Here is a 21,154-nt window from a genome sequence, read left to right on the forward strand (position 1 = left end):
GGCTTTGTTGTGTCTAGAGAATGCAAAATAAACAGATAAACGGTTTTTACACAGAATCTTGAAGGTCATGGTGCCCGGAGTGAGACCTTTTGCTTCATTATCTGTGAAATGAATATTAAAGTTGACACCCCTAAGTATGATAATGAGCTAAAAGAAGTACATGCTAAACATGTATGGCTATAGTATTCAACTCTCCACCCAAATCATGTTAAACGTCACGCCAGGGAGGGAACAGCTAAGGTTAGTGTATAAAAGATACTGAGGAAAGTACCCCCAGAAGGGAGAGAAGAGATTGAAGACCCAGAAGAGGCAGTCGACAGGCTGTGCTCCTTCTCCTCCACCCAAGATAAGAACACCTTCCTGGTAAGCACCGCGCCTTCACCTCTTGGTGAAGAATACCCGGGATGGCATTTGGCTGGCACTATCATCATATGTTAGCGCTACTGCAGTAAGTGCATTTATCAACGGCAATTCTGAACTCTTTATATCTGTTGCTTTAATTGAAACTGTCTCAGTGAAAGTCCTTTAAGGGGCCCTGACAGGCAAACATTGACTCTAATAAGTGGCTATACATAATTCTTTCAACATGAACTGTTGACCAAGTCTGGGACTAAGACTGGACCTAGCAGCCCCTAGGCTGCTCTCTGAGAAGGAGTTTAGAAAGCAAGGGGGTCCTTTCTGAACCTTGTGACTCAATGGGAGGGCCTCCCTCAGCCATGCATCAGACTCACACCCTTTTATGTGACAGAACCCCTGCGGCTCCTAGCACCCCTCCAGCCTGCACTGAGCCCTGACATTACTACTCAGTCTCACCCAGACTTCATGCCGTACAATTAGAGAAGTGCACAGGTGTAACTGGAAGAACAGATTAAACTATTCTAGGCAAACATCAAAAAGTGCATAATCCCAAAAATAGAACTAACACATGTGACTGAGCAATGCATATAAATACAATTCCAAACATATAAATTGTTCAATAAACTAGAAATCGATATTGCCTATTTGTTGCTAGGATTTCTTCTCTTACTGTCATTGAAAGACACTTTAATAACCAGGGCACACTGGTAATATTTTATACAAAAATGGATAAGACTGCAAAGTCTGACAGTGATCTGAAATGAAAATAGTTTCTTACAAGCCCTCTCCTCATTCTTCCCCCACTGAATCCACTTTTCTGTGGTTTGTGATTAATTTGTAGTTATCTGAAAACTTAAAGTCCAAGCATAAAGTCCAAGCTCCAAAAAATTTATAGACACTTTAGAAACCTTGTTTTACTACTTAAAATCTTTACAAATCAAAGTCCAGAGAACAATAGCAGTAGTTTTTTACTGTTTACTGCAGAAGTCATGGCTGCTGCATCACCTACATGTTCTTTCAAAATCATTAATTTTTCATTAATATACCAGGTAAATTGCCAATCTTAGTATGCATAGACATACTTGAAAAGTGCAGTAAGGAAGACAAGATCTTTTGGACATGTCACAGCAATAAAAATCTATTTTAGAGGCTTGTGTGCATCAGCATTTCAAAAACCATTTCCATGATGCATTATGGCATTCTACAAATCATCTGTTATCACTGATAATCTTTTATTAGGCAATTTCCATTTCAAAGAGTTGGTGTTAATTTTTCAGCTTCCTCTTACCCCACCCTCCTATCCTTCACAGAACAAAGTTAAAGGACATTTATTTTGAAACTAAAGTGACTCAGTGCTACTTTTAATAATACACTTTCATATACAAGAAGTCAGATGGACAAAAATTTAATCAGCATAATTCTTAAAAGTCATAGCTTCATCTCTTTTAAAAATAGCTTTATTTTTGTTACTGTTCAGAGTCCTGGAAGCAGTGGAATGTTTTGCTGCAATGTGTTACATAATGCGTCAAACAACATCCAGTCTTTACAAACATCTCTGGTCATGGGACAAATTTTGGTCTCATTTAACACTTTTTAGACTAGCACATTCCACTTTTCTCTGCGGCATTTTCTCTGGCTTAAATTTTGTACCACAGACCAGAAACAAACCCTAAAATCTCCAGAGAACCTCATGACATCCTATAGTGATGCCTTTTTTCACAAGGAGAGTTATGTTTAAAAAAAGATTTATGTGCTTAGCTTTCATTAGAAGTGTGTAAGCCCAAAATTTAGATATTCAGAAGCTCTCTGCTCAGTTTCCTCTCAGCCTGCAGGCACTGAGGCTTTTAGCATTCTTCAGTCACCAGACATCTGTGCAGACAGTGTTCGGCTGTGTGGGTCCTCCTTTACTTAAGCCTTTGTGGGTGCTTCTTGCCTCAGTCTCTTCAAAAACGACCAGAAAAGAAGCTGGTGGCCTTCTTTCATTGAGCAGCTCAGCATGGAGACTCTTTCTTTCACCCATGAAGTGATTTCACCCCACATGTCCTACCATGTTGTTTTACCTCCTACGTTACAACATACTCTCTGGTAGAACTGTTCTTGTTCACTCCTCTTGAAGCCGTTCCTTTCAATGCCCAGCTTGCAGCAGGAGCTCCATTTGCTCTAGAGCATCTCTGGAATAGCTGTTGTGACAGCAGTGCTGTGTATGTGGCAAACACAGACTCATCAGGCTTGGACAGGTCTCTGAGGTCCTTCTAAAGGGTGCGTTCAAATTTCATCTCATCGTTGGAATTCCTGCTTGTACTCTAGCTGTTATTCCTTCTGTTTAGATTACTGTCATTTCAGCCTCTCATGCTTGAAGTAGCATTAGTGACTTCTTCTATATAATCTTCACTAGCTTTCACCCAGCAGAGTTATTTAGCACTACAGTTCATTGTTACTCTTCTCATTGATGTTAGACATGTCTGTAAGCAACTAAGAGTGAGGGCTTGTTATGCTGTCTCTGAAAAATAAGCAATCTAAATATCCGAATCCCCCAAAAAAGTGGGGAAAGAGAAACAACTCACAAGCAGAGTTTGTCTGTTGGCTGGTGAAAGCTTGGGTAGCTTTTGCAGTGGTTTCTCTTTGTTGGATTTGCCATCTAGCATCTCCCTCCATTTCCCCTCCCCGGAGACACTGTGGGTGCTTGTGCATTTGTGTTGGAAGGTACCATCAAACCTTGGCTCTGACTGGGCAGGAAACCCGTGCAGACATGTTCTCTGGCTTACAACAGTGACCCTTTTCTTTGTTCCTCCCAGGGCAGCTGTTGCTGCTTTAGCTGCTTCTGTCATTTCTCACGCACCAGACATGTTGCCGCTTCGCAACATAGTGCACATTTCTCCTTGAACTTGTTCCTTGGTTTCTTGTAAAGGGGCAATGTAACCACACGCTGCCAGGTTGGATGTGTGGACGGGACAGTCTCCACGCTGCAGTGCCAGAGAACTGAAGTACTTCATAGTCTGTTCATGGACTAGTGATGCCACAGGAAGTACCTAGGCAGACACAGGACAAGTCCACTTACACGTTCAGCTCATCTGATCCAGCAATTTACAAAGAGTTTACATTTTAAATAACAACTCAGAAGTGTTCCTTTTCTTTATTTAAAATGTACAAATGAAACAGCTGATCCCTACAGCAGTGATTCATTGTGATGGCGTGACGTAGTTGCATACACAGACCATACAGCAGAAAATAAGGTTGAGGTGTCCAGTGGCAGAATATAGTGCAAATGCTGATCAAAGCTGATGTGTTGGGGTTTTTTGTTTGTTTGTTAAGTAAATGAGTTGCATTAAGACTAATCAAAAGGAAGCATCTGTTCTTCATCTGTGTATCGATTCTTACATGATATTGAAAATTAACAGTAAAAGAGAGCTGAGTAATAAACCAGGGACATTTTAAAAAGTCATGGTTTGGTTTTTCATGAATCATTTGCTTAGGAAAAAACTGCTTAAAACAGAAAAGATGTACTTGTTTCTACTGGTTGGAAACTGAACCGTGGTGCTATTACCTAGTACTCACCCATTGTTTTCTTTGGGTGTGCCACTTCAAATCAAAATAGTCTGTGTAGCCAAAGGTTTGGGTTGCCTCCAGTTAGGTAACTGGGATGAGTTGCTCTGTGAATTTGAGTCTACTTTCATTTTTGCTAGAACAAGGTAGATGAGGATTAGAGGACCTCTGTTGTCTGTTGGCTTACAGAGAATCAAATACTGAAGATCACATACGTGGTTCCTCAGTGTCACTTCTGACTGCCTGTGGGATTGACGGGACTGTCAACAGTTTTCCTTGCTTTGCCTATGTCTTTTCACATTTCTTTTTCCCTAAGGAAGGTTGAGTGGACCATCATTCAGACTATTTCTGCTGCTTCTTAGACACCTTCTCTCTCCTGAAATCCACCAAGTGAAGTGTGCTTTCCTGTCTACTGGGTCTCTTAATTGGGCAAAAATTACAGTGATGAAAACCTTGAAGTTACACCTCAAGTGACCCAAGATAGCACAGGGGACCTAAAGATTGTTTAGTGTCTAACCTTTGCCTCCAGAGACCTGCACTAGGGGCAGAGCCATCCTGTGTTAGGCACCATCCACACACAACACAAAAATTGCCCTTGCCAAGGACGGTTACTCAAGTATAACCTGAAGAAACAAGCAGATGCAACAAGCAGGAGAAAGGATATGAAACAACAGTGGAATAAAATTGGCTGGTAAAATTAAACAACGGTCAAAGCACACCATCTGTTTTTCTGCAGAGCCTACAAATTACTGAACAATGGCTGGAGTGAGCTTAAAAGCCTTTGAGGAAAAATAATTACTATTGCTGTGGTTTCTGAGTGTTTGGGAAAGAATGGATTCCAATTGTATCTGCATCTTTTTCAATAACTCACAGGGTATTACAGTCCAAGCCCATTTTATTCAAAAGTGTTTATATTTTTGAACCAAATTTCTAATGGCCAAAGCAGCAGCTATGTTTACAATTCAGAGGCACAGCTCTGTTGTCAAAGCTCCAGGAAAAGCAGCTGTGTTGGAAAACTTTCCATGAGCCAATGGCAATTTCTTTTTTTTCTGAAGAAGTGTGACTCAAAACTGCTCCAACTTGTGATTTTGCTTTTCTATATCAAAACACATGGAAAAATTGCTACCTTCAAGCAGGTGGTCATACGTTAAATGAAAATACTGCTCACTGAGAGGCACGTAATTGGAAATTTACCCATACAAGAATAATGTGCCTCTGCTTCTGGCAGCTTCAGTGGGAGTGGGATTTGGATCAGATAAAGAATCAGTGCTGCCCTTTGCTAATGGAAAATGATTTTTTTTTTTTTTATAGCAAGAGGTATGATAATATGACAAGTACTATGAGGTACTCCCTTCCTTCCCAAATGTGTTAGTGGCCCAGACCTTGAATGCAAAACAAGATTCTCTAATTCCATGTCACATACTTCAGTGAAATTGTCACTGTGGTTATCAGGATCTGCCACAACATTGGCATCATAATGATGCCAAAATCTACTGCATATTGCATGTATTTGATGTAATCAGTTCTCCCTGAACTGTGAGCCTAGTGCCAGACAGAAATTCCCCCCCACTGGATTTTTATACCATGAGTATCAGAAAATGGCAGTCGTGCCAATTTGTTATTGTCACCTAGGGCAAGGCACTTGTACTGGTCCTATATTCTTAAATAGGATTGGTTTTGATCATAGTAAACTGTTTTTGTCTCTAAGTTAGAAACAGTAGAAATCAAAACTCAAAGTAAAGGTATGATTTCATGCTGTTTCCCTCCTGACACTCCACATTCAGGTACTGCTGAGCTTAAGTGATTTTGTTATTTATCTCCATCCCTCCCCTCAAGCCCTGTTGTGGGTGCATTTCTTCAGTTATCTGGAAAAAAACCTCACTTGTTTATTTTCTAGGCTTTTTAAAATGAAAGATTGTAATAATCAGAATACTTGAAAGCTACTATATATAGCATGGACAGAATTGTAACAGAGGAAAGCAGGAGTACGCAGAAATGCTGAGGATTTAGGGCTTTCAGCCCAGGAGGCTAACTTTTGTTCTCTAACCTTTGTCAAGCTGTAAATCTTCAGGCCAGATTATAGCAGATATTGCAGTTAATAATCATCAGGGGACCGGTTTAAATTCTGCCCACCTGCTTTTGCAGTGTATCAGCAAATATTTGGGTATTCAGTGATCTTTTGTGGGTTTTCTTGTCGTTAGTTTGGTAGGTTTTACTGTCGAATTAGATCCCAAGGGGTCATCTGCTTATCAGTTTCCCAGTAGCTAGCAGTTGTAGTCTGTGGATGATCTGCTGTTATGCCATTAGCTCTGTAAGAACCTTGTATTTTGTCACTTCTGATACAGCCTAATGAGTCGCAAGACTCTTACATTTCTGTAAGAACAATTTATCACTCTTCAGAGAGTGTGCTGTTAAAACAAATACGTTTTTCTTACACATGCATACCTCACAAGGGCCACATTCCCACCCTTTACTAGCATCTTTTATTGCAGTATACTTCAGATGACTATTTGAGACTTGCAGGGATAGTTAAAAAATGTAATTTATATAGATGTTACAGGTATTATAACAATTTTGAAGTAATAAAAGGTGAATAAAATTTCCAGAGTGATTGTTTTCTTCTAGGATGCCTAAAATCTATGACATCTGTGAAGTGTAAACATAGTAAGTGATGTTCTAGGTTTTCATACACAAAGCCTGAAACACTGATTTTTTATATATATATTATATATATATAAATATACATATGTAATATATATATTTAATTATTCTAATTGAGAGAGTGAGGAGAAAATGTTTGTGGAGGGGAAAAGGATGGGTTCTGCAAAAATATTGAACATTGGCAATCTCTTAGTGAACTGGAAAAATAAAAAAAAATGCTGAGTCCTGGCTTATTCTTTGCCTTGGGTCCACAAATATTTAACATAGTTAGTTATGAAAGAAGAATAAAACAGTGTTCTAAGTGAGCAATTTTTTCATTCTCCAAAAGTGTGTGACAATTTACTCTCTGAGCTCTTCGGAGAAAGAACCTGATTTTGTACATAAGAGTGCACTTGGGTGGGGGAGAAATCAAAGTGTTTTCATCACATCCCCCTGCTTCTACCCCCAGTTGTGTGGCATAACTCAATAGGGTAGAGAACATCAGAGAAAAACCTGTGAGAGAAACACGTAACACTTAAATTTAACCTGGGTTCAAGCGCAGTCTCTACCAATTACTGTTGAGTCTTCGACCTTTGATTCCAGTGTTGCAGACAAATGCCAGAACTTCTTCAGATGCATGTATATGTGTTCTGACATAAAATTAATCCTGGATCTACAGGCATTTTTATTGTTGTTGTCTGATGTTGTTTGTGAAGTGATTTTAATTTACTATGGAAAGGAAATTGTGAGAGTTGTTGGTCAGTAAGAAGAGAAAAACTCTGTCATTTCTATAGGAAATAACGGCCATTGGGAATTTTCCACATGAGTAGGCTAGTGAGGCACCAGTCTAAGCACTAAAGTTTCTGCAACCTTGCAGAGGCTGTCACGATTAAGAAGTTTAATTGCTCCTCCACACCTTAAGTCTGTTGGAATTAAAAGTGCATCCAGCTTTCATCAGAAAATACTGTAGCCTGGTTTGATTTAATGTGTTACTATAGGAAAAAAGCTCTAATAAATTGAATCCTTCTTTCCATGCAACTCAGGTAGCCCTGGAACAAAATCACCAAACAGTTTTCGTGTAAGTGCAGCGTGAGATAAATACATTGAATGTGTGACTAACCAAGAAATCAGTTCCCATAGTAACACTAACTGCTTTACAATCCTTAACTTAGCATCCTACAGGATCTGTAAAGAATATCAGCATTATTATTACTATTATTATTATTGTGTTGCTGCTGCACTAAACTATCCTAGCCTAAGACAGGAGCTCTGCTATGCTGATAATGTAGGAACACAAGTGAGAATATATGTAGTTCTTTGGACACATATAGTTTTCTGAATTGAGGAAAAGCTAAAACGGGTACGATGAGCAATAGGAGGGCTTCATAGCTAGCAACACACACAGCATGATGAGCATTTATCATAACTCTGTTTTTTTTCTCTCTCTGTCAAGCCATAACACCCTGTGCTCTTTTAGCATTTCCTCCAGCTCTCACTGTGGCTGCAAGGGATCTATTTGCAAATTTTGACTCCGTCTTTTCCTGTTAAACTGAATGTTTGCACACTGTTCTGCTGTATCACTTAAACACCGTAACTGAGGGGGATAAAATCTCCTTGTCCCCATTCTCTGTGACACCGGGGGTGAGCGGCAGCTGGGAGGTGGGTTTGGCTCCCTGATTCTCCCTTTTTGTAACATTGGCTCGAGGCAGTAGCAGGGAGCTACCAGTACTAGCTTAAAGTAAAGCAAAGTAATGGAACACAAGCAGTGCAGCTCAATGCCATGTGGCCCCAGCAAACTTTAAACATGCTCTTTCTCTTCAGGAGGGGGAAGGTAATAAGCACAGAAGGTGACTGTACAGCTAATTAGCTTTTGGCTGGCAAGGACTGCCATTACTTTTTCAATTAATTTTCAAGTCTAGACCTTTGGCTAGTTCAAATCCACTGTTTCATGTTCACTAAAGAAAGGAGTTTGTGTGCAGGAAAGTTTGGTCTATTAAGTCACATTTGTTGCTAATGTAACTTCTTTCAGCATTCCCGTTAAGCTTTGGACGGGTTACCAAAGATAAAAGGAGGCCACAACCTTGTGTGCATGTGCATGGCTTCATGACAGTCTGTGGGAAGCAGGAGACAGCTTTTCTTTTTCAAGGAAAAGGATTAGTCTGCAGCGTGTTTCATTAGTATGCTGCTAAAAGTTGCTCTAGGTGGTTGTAGTTCTGTGATTTAGATGGTAGAATTAACACAGTGAAAAATTTATCAAGCCTCACTCAGATGCTCACTTCAGAAATGCAGTGGATTAAAAAGCTATTTTCCTAGGATTGTTTGCTACTGTCTCTTTGCCAGAACTTCAAACGAATGGAAAGGATCTTTCCAGTGTTCGTCATTATGTTTAGGACAAAGAAAACCATATTAACCTAACCAAGTTGCTGACCTCTGAGAAGAAGAAAGAGCATGATTTCATATCACTGGCTCTGGTGTAGGAACTGAACTTGGGGCAGTAACATCATAAACCATTGCAGCAATTGCTTCAGTAAGCATCTGTTCCTGGTTCCCATCCTGTTTTGATGGAAGTATGTAAGGAAAGGCTTAAAGACATCGTTTCCAATGTTATTCTGATAAACTGGTAAATTATTTTGAGGTCTACAAGCACAATTTTCTCTCTATGTGCAATAACAACAAATGAACAAACAAAAAATTCCAATTTACTTTGCTTCGACTATAAAGGTGTTAGCAGTCCTTAATAATCTGCATATTTTGAATATTTTCCATCTGAAATTTTTGTGATAATTTTTCACTCTGGGAAACATCAACATTTTGTGATCTGATTTGGGAGAGACGTTAATTTGGAAATGTTGGTAAAATAGGGTGATTTCCTAATAGGTCTGCAGAACATGTAAGTTGTATGAAATGCAACATGTGGTAATTCATTCAAAATTAAAGTTTTGAACCTGAGTCTCAAAATGCTGCGATATAAGATTTCCCAGTTTTCTTAGTGGAATTATGACTAGGTTATTTTCACAAGTCTTGTTCTAGTAAAACAGAAACATTTATCTCATGTTTTTAATGTAACTATAGATACTAAAATTAAAGTTTCCATTGTTCTGTTGGTAGCGAAGGGTATTTTGGGTTTTGTGGGTTTTGGTCATGTGATTATCTTTCCCCTTATGCTTCTTTCTCCATTATTTAAACCCGTTTGAACTGGGTGCAGTTTGTCAGGCCAGATTTGGAACAAAAATATGTATGATATGTAAGTAGATCCTTGCTCATAAGATTCAGATATTGCTATTTGTATTTGATGCAATAAGAGAACTTTCCTTGCTTAAAAACTATAAAAGTGAAAAACCTCAAATACAGAGTCTCTAAATAAATACTTTTTCTACAGCCCTTAAAAATAAAACCCTATCCCTTGACTTTATTCCTCCTCCAATTTCTTTTTCTACATGCATCGTTTAGTCATTGCCGTTACTCTCTTCATTTTGCGGCATGCACTGACCCTGATTCAAGTACCTGCAATATGCCATGCTGAGATTGCCTGGTGACTATGACACTGTGTGATGTTCATGTTTTATATGAAATTGTAAAGTGATGGGGAAGTATCATCTGTTTTCAGCAATGCAGATATACTGCTTTATAGGCATTTGGATGGGAGGGCAACCTGGTCCAAACTCTGAGATGGATCTGCTCAGGTCTTCTCCTTATAGTGAACTCCCAAGGGAAGACCAAAAGTCTTTTAAAATCAGAAAATACCATTTTTCATTGAAAAAGCTAGAAACATAACTTTTTTGAAATAAAGAAAGTACAGAACAACTAATTAGGGCAGAACAGAAGTAAAAAGGGTCTGTATAAGACACGCTGTCCAATGCTCCCTTGCCAGCCAAATGATATTGTTGCTGGAACATCTCCCCAGTGAGATGGTGCTTTCACTTGAGAAGGGTCAAGTAGAAGGACAAAGCCCCCTCCTTTGCCCTCCCTCCAGGGAGCTCTGTCTGCCTCAGTCTTCTTAAAAGAACATATAGATCCAAGGCAAGAGCACAACAGATAGCGTCTGTCATGGGCAAAATGACCACACAGTTTTCTTGGGTGTTCCTTCTCATTTTGGGGTGGAGAGAGCCTGTGGATGGAGGGTTTTTTTTCCACAACATTAGTAAAAGATCAAGCACTTAGATTTCATGCAGCAAAACTGCAAGTGCTGATTTTTTTATATGGAATTCCTTCCATAACATATGAAGATATATTGGCATTTTAATTTCTTCTTTGGCTGCTGACTGATGCATGCAAATAATTAATTAAAATATTATAGGATCATAGAATCATAGAATGGTTTGGGTTGGAAGGGACCTCTTAAGATCATCTAGTTCCAACCCCCCTGCTGCAGGCAGGGACACCCTCCACTAGACCATGTTGCCCAAAGCCCCGTCCAACCTGGCCTTGAACACTTCCAGGGATGGGGCATCCACAGCCTCTCTGGGCAACCTGTGCCAGTGCCTCATCACCCTCACAGTAAAGAATTTCTTTCTAACATCTAATCTAAATCGACCCTCCTTCAGCTTAAACCCATTACCCCTTGTCCTGTCACTACATTCCCTGATAAACAGTCCCTCTCCAGCTTTCCTGTAGGCCCCTTCAGGTACTGGAAGGCCGCCATTAGATCTCCCTGGAGCCTTCTCTTCTCCAGGCTGAACAAGCCCAACTCTCTCAGCCTGTCTTCACAGGAGAGGTGCTCCAGCCCTCTGATCAGCTTCGTGGCCCTCCTCTGGACTCTGTCCAACAGCTCAGTGTCTCTCCTGTACTGGGGCCCCCAGAGCTGGACGCAGTACTCCAGGTGGGGTCTCACAAGAGCAGAGTAGAGGGGCAGAATCACCTCCCTCAACCCGCTGGTCACACCTCTTCTGATGCAGCCCAGGACACGATTGGCTTTCTGGGCTGCAAGCACATACTGCTGGCTCATGTTGAGCTTCTCATCAATCAAGACCCCCAAGTCCTTCTCCTCAGGGCTGCATATTCTATTGACTGAAATGATAATTTGGTAAAAAAAAAAAAAAAGAGAGGCATTATGATACAAAAGCAACAGTGCCTCCTGCTCATTACAAAGAGGAAGTATTTTCAAGGCAGCTAAAGTGTCACTCAGGGGTTTCAAAAATAAATGAAAAGTTTTGGCAGAGAGACTTCAGTTCTTGCTTTGAACTGCTCAAGTGAGACATCCACATACAGAAACCCCAACTGTGAAAAAAAATTCATGCTTTGCAGACATGGAAATTTTAAACATGCATAGAAGGATAATAATATAACTTAAAGTTGTTACCATGCATTGTAATATTGCCAGTGACTGTTGGGCCAAAGACAATGTAAAAATTTGATGATGTGCATCACATTGTGATAATGAATCTATTAATTAGCACACACTTTTGTGTGCCAACATGTTCATAGATTATGCAGCTCTCACGAGAATCACAAGAGGTCTGCAACACTGCTGTATGTTCAGGATTTGGCTGTGAATTACTGAATAAGTGGTTGCCCAGAGTGTTAATCTGCATTAGGAAATTTCTAAAACAACTGTCACCTAGGCAATACCCTAGCAAACTGGATTTGCAGGTCAGGAGTGTCTGGTGGATTGCAAGAAGCTTTACTCTTGTCTGTGCTTGTACAGAAGAATCTACCTGAGGGAGATTGCATAGTGCATGTCTTTTTTTTTTTTTTTTGCCTTCCATGGTTATGGTCAGGAGAACTTCTACAGGGACAATTTTGCAATGTGGCAAAAGTGAACCGAGCTCTTCTAGAAATTCAATCCATGAGGGCCTCAGAGAGAAGTATTTTTCTCTCTTCTTCTCACTTGCTTCACCTGTGGGGTTTGTGTTGCTTCAGAAGAATGCAATGGTCTTAAAGGACTCCTGGAGAGGGACATGCCTCTGGAGTAACCATGTCTTTGAATATCTGCAGTCAAAACAAACTAGAGCCTTGCATGGACAAACTGAGACAGATTTTGGCATGTCACATGATAACCAAACTATTTCTACATTTTTAGATGTGTATACTTTTCACATGTAAGGTTTACCACAGTCTTGGATGGAGAAGACTTGTTTGCAAGATTGCTGCAACCAGGTTCTGCTCTTTGGGGAGCAGCAGTTTCTAGTGAGCTGGAGATATAAAGGGGCAGTTGTGCCATTAATATCACCCCATCATCTTGATCTAGTGATCTGTTAAGTTTCATTGCTCTTTACTAAATTAAGACAATTTGGGATGTGCATGTAAGATCGTGTTCCAGTCAGTTTTTTGAGGTAATCTGTCCTCTGTTACTCCAGACTTGCATGGCATCTCCATGCTGAAGGTTGATTTTAGATGTCTGAATTTAGTTTTGATTACTTTCTAAATGTTTTTCTGAAGAAGTGAGGTTGAAGATTCAGAGTAACTGGAGAAATTTCTGTATCTAGTCTTGCTATGAAAATAAGAGAGGCTGACAAACCTGAGATCTGAGAGAAGTTTTCCAGTAGTGGACACTGTCATTCTCTCAGTCAAAGTATGAATTGTTCTTCAGGACCAGAAGTTGTACTCAGAAATGTTACACAATTTCCTATGGAGGGGAAAAAAAAAGTTATTGAAGATAATTCTGTGATGATAGTAGGAAGAGAGGAAAATTTAAGTGTTTTTTCATCAGATAGATTACCTACACCATATTTAAAGTATTTATGTCTTAAAGCTGTTTTTCTGCAGCAATAACAGAGAAGAAAGGGTGAACACACAGATTTGGTTTCTGTGGGTATCAGTCCAGCTCTATTACCGGAACTAACTATAGTTGAAATAAGTAAAAGCCATTTGTTACTCTAAATTAGAAACAGCAAAAAAATCTATTGTTCTGATACATTGATGCATTTGGCTCAAGGAGTTATTGCCAAGAGACAAAAGCTGACACATGGTATTGTGCTGCATTGCACATTGTGCTCTAATATGCATGTGAACACAATGTTGCTCACGTTTGCATCATATGGCATTGGCATAACACCAGAGCCCCAAACTTTGAGTGAGGAGAACTATCTGTCTTTGTGTGCCAGTAGATGGAAAGTTAAATTGTGTCACCACTGCAGAGCTGCTGAGGAAAAAAAAGAAAAGTCTGGAGCATTACTGGAAGTTTTAAAATAAATCTTAATTAAAAGCCAAACAAATTCGAGTTTGGAAAAGGAATCTGCCCTCCAGTAATGTCTCAGGGAGACAAACACAAGGTAGTTCAGGAAACATAGGCTTTTGATGGTGGTGCTGGAGATGTCAGTGAGAGACAGCAGTATTGACTGTGGAAAGAATGGCGTGCATTGTGTAGATGAGGTCCGCAGCAGGAAATTAATGATTTAAGCTGGTGAGCCATTATATACATTGGGCCAAGAATATGTTGTGAGCTTTTCTAAAACTAGCTGACAGCAGGAGCTGGATGCTCAGCTCTTATAGATAGAACAACAAAGAATATGGCTGGAAGGGACCTTTTAAGATTATCTAGTTCATTCCCAACCTCAGGATCTCTGCCTGAAAGTTTCCTACCAAATGCTTTATTCTAGGAGATGCTATAATATTTCTCAGATAATCCATTCTTGCCCTTAACCATCCACACAATCAAAGACATCTTAATCTATATGCAATTCAGGATTATTGCTTCTCCTCCTACATCCAGGAGAGACAGGGAAATATTTACTGATTTTTTTCATTGCAGTGTAGTCCCTAGACTAAGTAAGTATCCCTGTCATCTCCGACTCAACCACCCATCCTGCCCGTTATGTTTCCAGTTGTTAGTCTTTCCCTGGAAGCTTTCCTAACACAATAGTTTCTAAGCTGTGGTAGAGCGGAGTATTCCCATTAGTAAGGCTTTTAATCATGTGGGTTCCTTAGTCAGTCTTGACTACTGATAATCCTATTAATACCTCAGATGATGCCATATTGCAGAAGTATGAGTTGGTAAAGCCTCTTTGGTCTGTGAGTCATTCCATCCCCAGCTCCTTTCCCGCAAAGCTGCTGCATAGATGTTCTTCAAGTTGAACTTCTGTAGTTGATTATTCCCACAGAAACATAATATTGTGCACAGATGATTTCCTTGACTTGTCAAGACAATTTTAAATGCTCTCTATCTGCCAAAGTGAGTGCAATCTTTTCCACTTCATCCACATGCAAACTTATTAAGTGCGCTGTCTACTCAAGGATTCGGATCATTAATGTGAAAACCCATTTCATATATTTTTACAGTTTGATGGTGAAATATTAAGAACTGCTCTGACTATGATTTTTCTAATCACTTCTACATTTGTTTCATGGTAGCTCCCACCTGGACTTTCTGCAGTACACTTATGGAAAGGTCATAAGAGACAGTCAACACCCTCCCTGAAGCAAGAGATATTGCATCTACTATCTTTTGTCTATCTACAAAGCTTGCTAGTATTTTTGTAGCCTTTGAGGACACTGTCTTGGAGGACAATGTATTCTCCCTTACTCATGGCTTTTAGGTTAGACAAACTGATGTCAGGAATGCCAGAAGGGAATTGGCTAAGGGAATTGACTGGATGACATCTTGAGGTCCATTTCATCCCAGTTTCCTGTGATAGAAAGCCAGTGCTGGCTAGATTGTTCTTTGGCATTCTGCTAGCTTTATATAAGCCTGATGAATCAAGCCTACAGAGACTTATCACAGAAAACTCAATTACATGTGCTCCAGGAAAGAGCTGGAACAAGGAGATATAATGGGTTATTAGTGAAAAAAAATATTTGGGAAATGGAAAGAGGTTATTCAGGAATACATCTCATTCTTAAGTAAGGATTGATCCCATAGTAAAATTAGTGGAGTCTCTGCTTTCATATCTTGGTAGTTGTATATTTTATGTCCTGCCAATATAAATAACTTGTCAGTTTGCACTGGACTCCCTTAGTTCCCATCTGCTCTGCTGTCATTTTTCTACTTGCAAAGCCACCAACAAGTTTCAATGGCTTTGACACTGGAGTTTTGAAACCAATAGAGTTTAAAGCAGCCTCCATGGAGTTGCAGGAGTCACTTGCACATCCTTGGCTCTGGCCCAAGTTTGTGTCCACCTCTCTCTTTGCAGAGCTGAGGTGTGATACAATTCTGCGTGTCATTTCAGAAGGAACAATGAGCTGAAAGGGAGAGTTGTGAGCCATGTTTTAAAGACAAGTGCTTTGAGATGCATTGAAAAGAGATGTATTAGCTGTTTCTCTTCACAGCCGTCAGGGTAAAGAAATGCTGGGAAAGGAGTATAGAGGGGATAAACAGGTTTTGTTTTCCCTTTTACCTGCATGTGATAACTTGCTGTTGATGTCAGAGTTGTCTCCAGCCTCAGCCATGGTTTGTATCCATCTAGCCCTTGTGATTACTATCCTGGCAGTACAAAAGCTTAGTGCTACAAAAGCTTAGTACTACTTAATACATGCAGTTTAGAAACCAGACTTTTATCTCTATCAAGATTCAGTTTTTCGTCAAGTAAGAGTTATATCGTGATCCATTTTTTTACTCCAGCCCTTCTGTAGTACAGGTAGTGATGCCTAACACCTTATTTCCATGTTTCCCATTGCACAAACACATTAAACACGTGCATATAAAAACTACATGACAGTTATCTTAATATTTCTGTGAGGCTTAGGTAGCAAGATTGGATTGCACAGAAGGTGGGCAGTGGCAGAAACTGATGTTCTGGATATGCCATTTCTGAAAGCTTAGTTTTCTCTTAACCATGTATTGTCAACCCTAGTTTCTTAATTTGTATCTCTCTTTTAGGGGGAAATGGCAATTATTATGTTTCGGTAAATGTGAATTGCAAGAATTTGCTATGCTATTTCCTGTTGTAATCAACAAACAAAACAGTAAGCCATTTTGTTTTGACTGAATGGATATTCTGGTATAATCTTATGAAGCTGGCTTTTTTTTGTTGTTTCCAATGTTTCTTTGTTGCCCAGTTAAGTTTGTTTAATTTCCTCAACAACTTCAGTCTTAAGAGAAAGGCATTCTGGATTCTCTCAGGAATATTAAAATAGGCTGAGATTTGATTTGTAAACCAATGTGTAAGCTCTCATCCCTTATTCTGTAGATGTGAATACATGTACTGAAAACATTTGGGCTACAGATGTAAGCATTGAATACTTGTGATTAATAACACAAGTACTGGCAAACAAGTAAACTCATTGTGGATAACTGTCAAGCTTTAACCCCAGCCAGTAACTGAGCACCGTGCAGCTGCTCACTCACCCCTGGGGAGGAGAACAGATAAAAAACCCTCGTGAGATGAGATAAAGAGAGTTTAACAGGGTAACAAAGGAAGAGAATAAAAATAATAACAACAGTAATAACAAAAATAATAGTAATAATAATAATAAAAAAGTGATGCACAAATGCACTTGCTCACCACATGCAGAAAAAAAACAACTCAATGCCCAGTCTATTTCTGAGCAGCAATCCCACCTCCCGGCTAGCTTCCCCAGCTATATAGGAAGCAAGACATTACATGGTATGGAATATCCCTTTGGCCAGCCTGGGTCAGCTGTCCTGGCTGTGCTCTCTTCTGCAGGTTGACAATGCCCGTCTCAAGGAAGTTGCTGGGTGTTTGTTGCTGAAACCAGTTTTGGTTTCATCACCTCTGCACCTTGATCAGCTTCACAGAAGTTCATTCTTCATTAGTCTGGGTGATTCTTGCTGTAATACCGTTGTTATGGCATATAGCAATCATAGTAGTGGTGACATGCAATATTATGTAGCAATCAACATCGTACAATTTAAATCATTGGCTATTCTCACCAAAATTCAAATCCCCTTGAGGGGAATCAAGTGTAGTACCTACATGTTGCATCACCTACTTGAGAAATTTCTCAGAATACCATTTTAAAGGCAGTGCATGTGTAACGATTTGAATCTTCCTACTAGGATGTCTCCCATGCTGTCATACAATAAGGTTATTGATTATATGAATATTTCCATTCTATGTTAATACTTATGTCAATTATTTATCAACAGATAATATGATTTCCCTAGCTTCATGTGTGCTTGTATTTAATGCTTTATATGGCTGAATAGAAGGTGACAGGGTGAATGGTGGTACAGTAATAAATAATTAAATCTGACCCATGCTATATAAATGCAGAATTCACAGATATCTGAGAAAACAGAATGCTGCCTCTTAAAAATGAAATTTTTAATTGTAAAAAGTGTACCCAGCAGCTCAGGGATGTTCTGGAAGTTTGGTATGATGCTACTTGCTTGGAGAAGGGAGATTGCTATGCAAAGAAGTTTTTGTTTCTGATCAGGCACAGCCTGATTATGTTGAATGGCAAAAGACTGACAGCTGTTGAGCCTTGTGTTTGTCTATTTGGAAAGATTTATTCTTTTCACTATGTTGTCAAATTAAATTCCAAACCATTTTAGTTTCCTTTTCACTTTAGAAGGATGCCAAAAATTAACTGAGGGGCAAAAGTGTTTCATTTTTATCACTTCACAATGGTTTAGGGGAATGGTAGACCACAATTACAAATCACATCTTTAAATATTTATCTATCTTGGGCTGTACAGCTTGAATGCTACTGAGTTTAATCTATTTACAATTGATTTTATTTTGAGAGGCAAATATTTAGGGTCAGATCCAGCCTTATTCATGAAAGGTACTGAACATAGCTTAAATCAATGAGAACTATGAATACTGATTATATCAAGATGTAGTTAATTATTCTTTCAAGTGTTTAGCCCTTCTCAAGGTTTAGTTCATAATGTGATTAATCACATAGGTATGACAGGCAGGATTTCAACCATAACATTCTCACTAACATCTCTAAGTATAGTGATGAAAAAAGAATCAGGATCTTTTCAGGCTGAAAAGTGTCTTCCTGACCTTCAATAACTTTGTTACTCTGGTGAGTTTACTATAGATGGAGAAGAGGTGTAGGCAAGCTCTGCTTTCTGATGTGCTAAGGCTGTATGTTGCACTAGGAACAAGCCACCCAAGTCTTGAGACACGAGCAATGTAACTGTACTGCTTTCGCAGCTTACAGACTGTAAACCACGATGTTACTGGAAGGTGCGATAGGACTGGCCCACATACAGAAAGATGCCTGGCTGTGCTAATGTAGCTAGAGGGAAAATGGAAACTACAACACTCTTACAGCATGATGTAAAGACACTTCTGTTTTCACAAATCGAGGGGGAACATGGCTGAGAAGAAATGAGCATTTCTGTGGAATACCAAGCGAGAAGGTCTGTGGTCAGGCCACACACAGCACAAATCTCTTGTTCTCGTCGTGTGCTGGGGCCAGAGTTTCTCTAAGAGACTTGGCACAGACAGGACACTGAGAAATTGCAGGATAAGGAAGCACAGGAAAGCATAATTTTGAATAAATGCAATTCTTCCCTTTGAGCTTGTCTAGGGCATGCCAGAAAATGCAGAAGCTATAAACAGAAAGATAACAAAGTTACCCTTCCTCAGTCAAAGACAAATGTATACAGAAGAAGAGAAATTTCACCTCATCTGTGTCTGTCTTAATTAACGTCTAGCAAAATTTCTCTTGCTAAATCACTTCACTGACATGCAAGTCTCTGCTGTAACAAGTGCTACACTACCATCTTCCATGCATTGTAAATGCCTGCATTTCTAGCCTTTGTTATGCAGCTCTATTAACCTGCTCGCCACTGTTTCTTGCAAAGAACTGCACAAATAAAATACCGAGCTGATGCTCCAACTTCTTACATACTTCTGTCTGTTCAAAAAACTTTATTAAGTAAACATTTTCTTTGGCTTCCACATATTTATAGTTACACATATCTGCCTGTTGGAGTGGCACCCCTGTCATGAACTTTTCAGAAGTCAGGAAACCTATACAGAAAAGAAAACAGGAAACATACTTTATCAGTTTGGCAATGATGATAAGGTTCAATTGTTTTACCAACAGGAAAAAAGTGATTTCTACATCCGATAATATATGGGGTGTGTATATGTATATATATATGGTCAATTTCAGTAATTGCTAATATGCATATTCCATCTGGCATTCTTCATTTACTGAAAATTTTAAATGCATTTGTTGTAATTGCTTATAAAGGAAAAAAACACAGGGATATCTTAACTCATTTTGGCCCAGTGAATTTTACTTTCTTTACAAATTGTGGCCTAGCTTCAGGAGGAAAGCCTGAAGGGGCCATCTGTCCCTAAGCCCAGCCTGGAGCAGGGTGATCTGGGCTCTCCCTGAGAATTACCTTAAGCAGAGGAGGCATGGAATTCAAGTTCTGAAAAAAAATGTTCCAAACTGCATTTTAATATGTATTCTTGTCAGCTCCTGTTTTTTCAAAAGGAGAGAGGCTTCTACCTCAGACAGGTAACTCCAGACCATGAACCACAAGTGACTGGAAGAGGATGCTTGGTTAAGGAAGAAGCCTTGGAGAGCAGCAAGACTTAGGGCATTTTTACACTAATGGGGTCAGACAGACTTGGGCTTGCTTCCTTCTACTGCCTACCCTGAGACCATAAGCGCAGGGAACAAGGCTGTGGGACATACCTGAGCTGGCTGGACAAGTAGCTTGTGCTTCCTAGCTCCAGGTAATGTGCTCTCAACAATTTTCCTTATTCAATTTGTATCTTTTGCATTAACAGATCTACAAGTCTCATGAGGGGAAAAAAGCAGTTAGAAGGATGAATATAGTCAAATACACATAAATACTTAAAATTCAACCCTGGGAATATTACACCAGCAAAGACAGAATCATTGTTGCTGTTAGCCATCTTGCTTGAGTTCAATAAACATATTTTTACAAAACCCTAAAGTTTTTGCTAATGAATCACAAATGAGAGACCTCAAATGAACCACGGGTATTTTGTCTTTTCTTTCTTATTATGGACCAGTCACATGGGAAATGTAGGCAGGCTCTGAATCACTGAAGCAATGCAGGCATGCCAAGAAATGGCAACACAAGGGAGCTCAAGATTGCAGCTGTGCTTTGCTGCTGTGTCGATACATAGATACAGAAGATGAGAGGGCTTTTTATACACTCTCTTCTCCTTGTCCACCCGAAAGCAGGCAGCAAAATACAATAAGTATTCACAAAGACTAACTTTCATCTGGGAGGTCTTCAGGGGTCTGTTCAATGCTAATCCACAGGACCTAATCCACAATCACCTTAGCTTCTGCCTCTAAAGTTTTCCTACACCAGGATGCATTGTCTTATCTTTGCAGAACAGTTAACACATAATCTCACTTGGACGCAGAAATTAGATGTTACTACATCGGTCTCTTTGAGGCAGTGGTCTTGTAGGCTTTCATACAGCACACATTGTTAAAAAACCTAGAGTACTGCACTTTTCATGAAATATAACCACAGACATTGCTTTCTTCAAAACACAGCTGCAAGAGGGGATGTAGGTGATGCTCTGGACTGGTATAGGACAAATATCAGAGTTTTGGACGTCAGGAATCCCTGCCTCACTGAATGCTGAAGCCCATAGGCTGTATAGTCATGCCCTCTTCTTTTTCTTTCTCAACGACTTTATTCAATGCTTTGGCAGGAGAGAGATACAGACAGTAAAATATTATTCTGGGAGTGTTTCCAAAAGGTAGGAGATGAGTTTCTAATCCCAAGACTATGATGTAGGAGGGAAGATGCTGT

At 39.6% G+C, this 21,154-nt stretch overlaps 1 long non-coding RNA gene across 1 annotated transcript in view; it reads right to left on the minus strand.

The window, feature by feature from the left end:
• Positions 1-1,790: 1,790 nt before the first annotated feature.
• Positions 1,791-21,154, minus strand: part of LOC129199786 (uncharacterized) — a 36,529-nt gene continuing 17,165 nt past the window's right edge. The window contains exons 2-3 of the long non-coding RNA XR_008574743.1: positions 12,998-13,105; positions 1,791-3,386 (exon numbers count right to left, since the gene is read on the minus strand). This is a non-coding gene — a long non-coding RNA (uncharacterized LOC129199786). The remainder of the gene's footprint in view (positions 3,387-12,997; positions 13,106-21,154) is intronic.

Source organism: Grus americana, chromosome Z (assembly GCF_028858705.1).
Source record: "Grus americana isolate bGruAme1 chromosome Z, bGruAme1.mat, whole genome shotgun sequence".
Taxonomy (NCBI): domain Eukaryota; kingdom Metazoa; phylum Chordata; class Aves; order Gruiformes; family Gruidae; genus Grus; species Grus americana.